We start from the raw sequence: 8,420 nt of genomic DNA on the forward strand, positions 1-8,420 counted from the left end.
GACCTAAAACTTGGTAATGTGTGATAGATCTGCTAGCTGCTACTAGTTCTTCCTCCCATTTTGGGGTCAGGCATTTCCTGTGATGTCTTTCTGTCCTGAGGCTTTCTGTTCACTGTCAGTTCACTGATGATCCCTGCATGTTAGAACACTCCCTGCTGCTGCCACAGCTGCTTTGCTGTGGTTATGGCAATCTGTGGACAGCCTCTGTCCCCATTATGATAGACCTCATAGTCTATATTCCTTAACTGCCCTAGACTGGAAAAAAAAATGACTCTCAAATGCTTTCTAGGTTGTGAAGGAGATGTGTTGGGTAAGCTGGGCAAAAATGCTGAGTCTTACTTTCCCATTTTTACTAGGCCTCTTGCTTTAAGACATTTTCAAGAGTGATCTTGAGAGTTATATATGGGTTAACATCTACATTAAAATGTTGCTGATCAGGATAGAATCATTTATCTCAAGGAAGCAAGCTCAAAGACCCTAATGTAGTATAAACAAGATAGGATATAATTTATAATCTCAAGTAAACTCAGCTGTAGGATCTTAAGAATTGCAAAATCACTAAACAAATGTCTTTAATTTCGTCTTGTTACATTGTCAGAAGAATTTGAGATTCTTTTTTACTGTTTACTTCCCTAATAGCACATTATGTTATGGAGCTTAATCTCCATTTTGTGCCCTCAGTTGGTTAGTTTCTGGTTTAGTTACTATTTGAAGTTTTAATGTCTTTGCTTCTACATAGATAAACCTGATTTTGAAAGGTTTTTTATTCTATTTTTCATTGCCCCTGTGGCAAAAGTACTTCTCACCTTTGCTGCTTCCAAAAACTTCCCAATAACTTGCTCATTTTGGACTTTTGGTAACTTGCAACTGAATATAATTGTGTTACGTAACGACATTCCTTTTTTATGATGCTCTTACTGCCTTTCTGTTTTGTGGTCATGCATTATTTCTGCCTTTTTTCATTAAGAGATAAAGCATCACTGAAGGTCATCATGTATGACAAAAGGATCTCTCAAATTAAAAACAATAATATTTCAATTCAACTGGCATTTAATAAGCCTATATTATGTTCAACGCACTGTGATAAGTGCAGAGAATAAAAGGACAAAATGAAAAACAAAACAAAAAAATGTATCTGCATTCAAGGAAGTTATACCCTCCTGGGAGAAGACAACATGTAAGAACCTAAACATATAGATATGTATTGGAGAAGGAAAAAAGAAAACAAGTGACAATGATTAAAGTGTTAAATTCAATTCAATTTAATTCAACAACCACTTATTAAGCATTTAAGTCACGTGAAATGTATTACTTGAACCTAGAACTTCTTGGTTCCAAGGCTGGTTCTCTAGCCACTAAGCCATGTTGCCTCACAATGGAGTTTATGATAGATACATCATGATATTTGAATGGAAGAATAAAATTCATTTTTATGTGGGTCATCATGAAAAGGTTGTCATGAAACTCTTCTCTCAGTGAGGAAATTGGTTTTCTTCATTGTGCAATAGTGGCTTTACACATCCCCTTTTAAGTACCACAGACAGAATTATTTCACTTACTTTTCTATTCCCTCAATGCGATTACCTGAGGATTCCACCCACAATCAGGGACTCTTTGTTAGGTGCATATCAACTTAAAAAGATTAGTGAGTTCATCAATAACAAGCAAAAGCTTAGTCTTGCAATGCCCCCATATTTTCTCTGTAGCTGCAATTAAGTGATGGTCTGCAATTTAAAATTAATGCATTTTATTTTTTGCTAATGAATTAATTAGTTTAAATTTGACTTACCTATTATTACTGTGTTTAACTTCCATTAAAGAACCCTAATTAGGAGCCATAAAAATCAATGAATGAAATCTTCTTTTTCCTCCTTTCTTTTTGCCTTTCCTTCCTTTCATCTTTCCTTTCTTCCTTCCTCTCTCTCCCTTCCTTCCTTCCTTCAATTCTTTCTTCCTCTAAAAGACTGTTAAGCATCTTGGTAAAAACTGTAAGAATTTCTTGCCAACAGTAATGCATTTTTAATAAAGAAGGCTCCTTTTTCTAACCTTTGTGTACAAAGGAAATTTTAAAAGCATTTACTACAGCCATAGTGCCTTTTAATTTCTTACCACACAACACATAAATCTTGATGTGTACCTAAATTATCCCTATCTTTTCTTGTTTACTAGACAATATTCAAGAAGGGAATGGTGAGTTTCATCTATACATTGCAAATGCAGGAGAAAGAATATCTGAATAGTTCGTTTACTAGGCAACTTATTTTAAGGTTAGTGACTATAAAATGCCTGTACCTAAATTGTGTTATGCATCACAATCCAATCAATCAATATGTTTTAATTGTGTTCTGTGTACTAGACATTGTGCTTAGTCCTGGGATATAAAGACAAAAATGAATACATAGTCCCATAAGGAAGAAAGTGTTAAATATGATAGTGCTGTAAAATGCTCCTGGAGAAAGGAATCTTGGACTTCACCAAAGATTATAAGAGGTAGAGGTGGGGGGACCAGGTAGCACAGTGAGTAAGAGCACTGGCCCCAGAGTCAGGATGACCTGGGATCATGAAAGCAATTGGGGTTAAGTAACTTGGTCAAAGTTACACAGTTACCTAACCACAATTACTTTCAAAAAAAAGAGGTGTGGAGGAAATCTTTTCTCTACATGAGGAATAGCCAAGTCAAAGGTCATGGAAGTCGGAGATGTCAATCCATATTTGAAGAATATCAAGAATGCCAAAATGACTAGTCTATAGAATTTGTAGGAGCGATGACTGTATAAGAGTTCTGGAAAGGTTTGATGCAGCTAGGTTCTAAAGGATATTAAATGGAAAAGAACAGCAGGAGGCATATAAAATAAACAATGCTATATAATAGCATAGGAAAGCATGGAGGGCAAAGGACTGTCTATTTTTGTCATTTTATCCCCAGCTTCTAGCACAGCGTTAGAAACAGTATGCAATTAATAAATACTTGTTGACTGATATCATGATTTAGGAGAGGGCAATTTATATTTAATCAACATTTTAAACAAAGCAAACAAAAAACTAACAGTCTATCATAATGCCTAGTAAATAGTACATACTTCATTAAATACTTGTTGATCAATTGAATTGAATGCTATGATTCTGTGATCTTGTAAATTGAGTGGAAAGTATTTCCAAGAACATTATGAAAGATCAGGAAAAGAAAATATGTATGCCACTAAAAGGGATGACTGAGGAAAAGTAGTTCTGGATTCATTGAAATGGATGGTGAGGTGTAGAGAGGAAAGGCAACAGGTAACAAGGAAGGAGAAACTATCTGGAGGACAGCAAGTCCAAAGAGTTTTAATTTTCATTTTGTTAATTTTGTTTTGTTTGTTTTGTTTATGGATAGAAGAAATTGATGTTTAAACAGTGGGACACCCATGTTCAGGGGGAGCTGAAGAAGTATACTTGAAGTGAAGGGAAAGGAAGCATTTCCCTGCCGAGCCCCAGGTCCTACCAGTAGTTTTCATGGTGCCCTGTCCTTAACCTTTACTTATACTAATCATTAATTGTTTCCACTGTGATTCAACTGAACACGAAGTCCATCTTAAATGGAACTTCACAGAAACTGGAAGAAACCTCCTTTGAAGAAAAAAGCAAACTACCCTAATTTTTTTGCATTTATTTTGGAGATATTGGGGAGAACAGATTAGGGAAGGGGATATTCAGTGGGATCACTCTTTTGGTGTGGTGAGTAGGGGGAAGATGGGGAGAAAATTTGTAACTCAAAATCTTGTGGAAATGAATGTTGTAAACTAAAAAATAAAAAGAGAGAAAAAATGGTAAAAAAATAAAAGATAAAAAAAGAAAATATCATTATGACTTCCCTCCTTCCATAGAATCAACTTTTTTAAGAGTGGCTCTAGTTTGACCACGGTAAAATCCATTATCTTGTGCCAAAATCTGCTTTTCTTATATCAATAGAGATTGTTGATAAATGTGCACTTTTGTAGGTAAAAATAAATTCAGACTCATATTCATTTACAAATCTCTTAGTCATGTACTTTATTGTAAGGCCGCATATACAAAGTTATTCCTTGTATATATAACTTAAACAAGAAAAATATTTTACTTTTAGTGGTTATTTCTATGACCTTTTACATGCCTCAACAACCAAAAAACTATGACCCTGCTTCTTCAATGGAGAAAACCAGGCCCTGGCCATTTTAAAATCAATCAATCAATAAATAAGCATTAAGTGCCCACTAGATATTGAGGTAAGATCTACCATAGAAAATAGTGCATATACTGTGTCAACAAATAAAATTCCATTTAGAATTTTTTTTTAATGTGTGAATTTTAATTGAAAATGACCTTAAGTCAATGTTTAGGTAAAACTCTTCTCCTCACCCAGGTTCTGGCACTAATATCATTGAACTCCCAAAGACATTCTGAAAAAGCCTTCACTACCATCTATATCAGGAGGTAAAGAGGAAAAAAATAATATTAGGGAGGTTATGACTTTAAAAAAATATGGAAAGTGGGGGAAAGGGGACAAGAGGAGGAATGATAGAAGGGAGGGCAGATTGGGGGAGGGGTAGTCAGAATCAAACACTATTGAAAAGGGACAGGGTCAAAGAAGAAAATGCAGTAAATGGCAAGGGGCAGGACAGGACAAAGGGAAATATAGTTAGTCTTTCCCCATATGACTCCAATGGAAATATTTTGCATAACAAAATGTGTACAATTTATATTGAATTGCTTATCGTCTCAGTAGTGGTGGGTGAGGAGGGAAGAAGGGAGAGAATCCAGGACTCAAAGTTTAAAAAAACAAATGTTAAAAAATTGTTTTTACATGCAACCAGGAAGTAGCATGTACAGGCAATGGTAAAGAAATCCATCTTGCCCCATAAGAAAGTAAGGTGGAAGGGTCTAAGGGGGGAGGGACTAGAGGGAGATATGACAGGGCAGAGGAAGGGGGTAATCAGTATACTTGTCATCTTGGGGTGGGGTTAGGGGTGAAATAGAGAAAATTTTGGAACTCAAAATCTTGTGGAAATGAATGTTGAAAACTAAAAATAAATGAATAGAAAAACTTAAGAGAGAAGAAAAGGTGAAAAAGCATTAAAGCAGGAGATACAAAAACCTTTTAAAGTACTACATAATTCATACATAAAGAATATTACTGACCCCCTGCTTGTCTGGATTTTTGTAATTGGCACCTTGTTTTTTGTAGAATAGGACAGCTCACAAAGTTGAAAGCTTGTAAAAATGTATTATAAAGTATATGAAATACTATTAAAAGTGTCAAATCAGAATCCTAAAGATGTGTTTAGGATTGTGAAGGCATTAGATGACAACATTCTTGCAATATAGGTCACCTTCACCTTTTTAAATCCTGAATGAGGGATGGATAGATACCTAGATAGATAGACAGACAGACAGCAGATAGACAGACTGATAATATATAGAACCACAAAAATCTCATCTCTTTATAGAAGCAATGATCATTTCACATATTTTGACTAAACCAAATCAAGCCCCCAAATGCATTTAGAAATAAGAATGATGGATAATAGAAGGCCTAGATTTATCATATTCCTGCTTGCTTATTTTCATCTGCTGGAAGAGAGACAAAGAGGCCATGTTGGATACTTCAATCCAGATAGATGTGCCTGGGACACCAAACCAAAATCTTGTTTTCCATTGGGCAAGGGCTTAGGACTCTTACCTTCTCCATCTTTTCAGCAACAGATGGGCACACAGCAGTACAATCAGGCAAAATTGAATTGGCATATAAATCTGATGCAGATGTCAATACCATCTTTCATAATTGAGTGGAAGGTCATAATATGAATCCCATACCAAAGAAAAGTGGTTGAAAGAGAACTTGTGAGAGCTTGAACCACTTATTGCCAATAGAGATAACATGACGAGAAGTTAAAATGATAGCTGTTTTCTAAATAAGAGCTAAATGTAGTAGTTATCTTTCCTGCTCAAGGTATATTTCAACATAATACACTTTTTCCTTTATCTTATGGACTAGTTCCCTTTCAGCTGTGGTCTTCTCAAGCCACAGATAGCTAGATCCATACAAAGAATGACAGGAAAAAGCATAATGCATTCATAGATAGGCATAGTGGGAGTTGTAGCACCACAAGAGTATATTACAATACAAGTGGTATTATCAATATCATAAAGAGACAACACAAACTTGATTGCAACATAAATGTCTTATATGTCAAAGTCTCAAATATTCTCTAAGTTACCTATTCTCTGTTGGCTCTCTTCAAGTATCAAACATAGTTCGTTGAAAAAACATGATGTGAGATTTTCTCAATGTCTTCTGATGTCAATAAAGGTATTTCTAGGTCAAAATAATTTTCTTTCTCTGCTCCTCATCCACCATATAGTGGTTTTGGCATCTGTGCACTATCACACCCAAAAGGCAACAGAAGGGATCCAAGGGTCGTTATCTCCTGCAAAGCCAATTTTACACATTTTGCATTGTCAACAAGGAGAACAGCAGTATCATCATCCGTGGTGAACTTTGAATTGAGAAATTCAAATCCTTAAAACAGAAAAAAAGTTAGTATAGGACTTGGATACAGGAGGGAGTACAATTCAAACAATATAAAGGAACACACAACTCTTCATTTTTTTTCTTTTATATCCCAACTACTCAAAGGCATAAGCATTAGAAACACAAAGTGTTCATAAACAATCATGCAAAAAATAAAAATATATTCACTCAGTTTGAAATCTAAATCCATTTAAAAACATTCAACAGGTATTTCTGAAGCTTGAAGAGAAGAGTATATATTGAATTTAATATAAATAGAGGAAACTCCTTTTTTGCCTTCTCCTTAGTGAGCAATTTTTGATTCTCTATTGCTTAATAGTTGAGAAAAAAGTGAATATGACACAATACAGTTCTTTCCATAATAAATTGGCAACCTAAATACAGAGGGAGAGAGGGAGAGAAAGAGAGAGATAGAGAAAAAGAGTCATTGGAATAGCATCTACTAATATCTATAAGTATACATATATGTATAAATATAGATATGTACATATATACATATAGATACACACACATACACACACACAGGAAAAAGATTGAATGAAAATCTACTGCCTGTAAACTGTGCAATTAACTTCCTGGTTTTATAAAGCTAAACCAATGATATATAACTGCTTCCTTTTGTTTCCAAGAAATCCATTAGGGAAGTATTTTTTTTAATAGAGTAAACTACTGATTCATTCTCATTCTTAGAGTTTTGAAAGAATGATATGAAAGGAACAGTGATAATAATTGTAAACTTCTAAGGACAGAGTCTTTGGGGTTTTTTATTGAGTTGTACAAATTCAGTTATAATGTGTTTTTTTCAAAGAAAATTCTTTTAATATTTCTATTTTGTACTTCAGATATCTCACAATGAAATATAATTTAAAGCTTTATCACAGCTATGAAATGTAGCTATGTTTATTTTTAATATGATTGTGAATAAAATAAAATAAAAACTAGTAATATTGCAATGCCAAGGACATTTAGGCAGATGTGAATCTTCATATGTAGGCAGAGATTTGTAAGTGTGTATGAGACTATATAGCATATAGTAGGAATGTGCTCACAAACATTGATGTAGGCAGTACAAGACATAATTAAAGAAGAGGTAACATAATACTGCCATCTCATGGCTAAATGTATTTGAGTATGCATGACTGATTTAGAGCTTAATAAATGCATTTTTCCCAATCGCAAATCTGTTTGATATTTTAGAAACTGTTATACTACAACATTGCCAGTAGCCAAAAATGTACTCCTTACTAGATTACATACTGTAAGTGAAATAAATTTTAAATGTTTATAATCCAGCCTGGACAGAAGAGTACATTTTCAAATTAAAATTATATCAAGGGATGAGATGAAGAGGAATCTCAAAAAATGAAATGTTCCTGGGTTTTCTGGTTTCACATGAGAAGAAAACAATCAACTCTGAACTCAAAAGGCTTCACTATAGATGTGGGTCAAGGAGAAATTCAGATAAGGGGGCCACCATGGCTGTTTAATAAGCAGAAAGGACAAGACCAACTTTGTCAGCAGATGCACAAAATGAATGCCAGAAATAAAAACAAATAAAGCAGTCTGGATGTTAAAGAATTTAGAAAAAGACTATAGAAACAAGGGTTTATCATTGAATGGAAACAAAGTCAAAGGCCAAAACAGAAATCAGTAAACAAAAGGTTTTGTTTTTCTAAGAAAGATAAATATTTTTACATAAAAGTATATACGCATGTATATGTGTATATATGCGCATGTATGTATGTGTTTTGTGTATATACATATGTGTGTATGTGTGTATGGAGGACTAATTCTAATCACAAAAGAAAAAAAAAAGATACTTTGTGCTATCACTGCACCTGTACCATCAAAACTTCTCTATGTCTGGAATGTT

This window comes from Petaurus breviceps, unplaced genomic scaffold (assembly GCF_028583685.1).
Source record: "Petaurus breviceps papuanus isolate PSGF00001 unplaced genomic scaffold, PetGlider_PUasm1.0 90638, whole genome shotgun sequence".
Classification (NCBI taxonomy): Eukaryota; Metazoa; Chordata; class Mammalia; order Diprotodontia; family Petauridae; genus Petaurus; species Petaurus breviceps.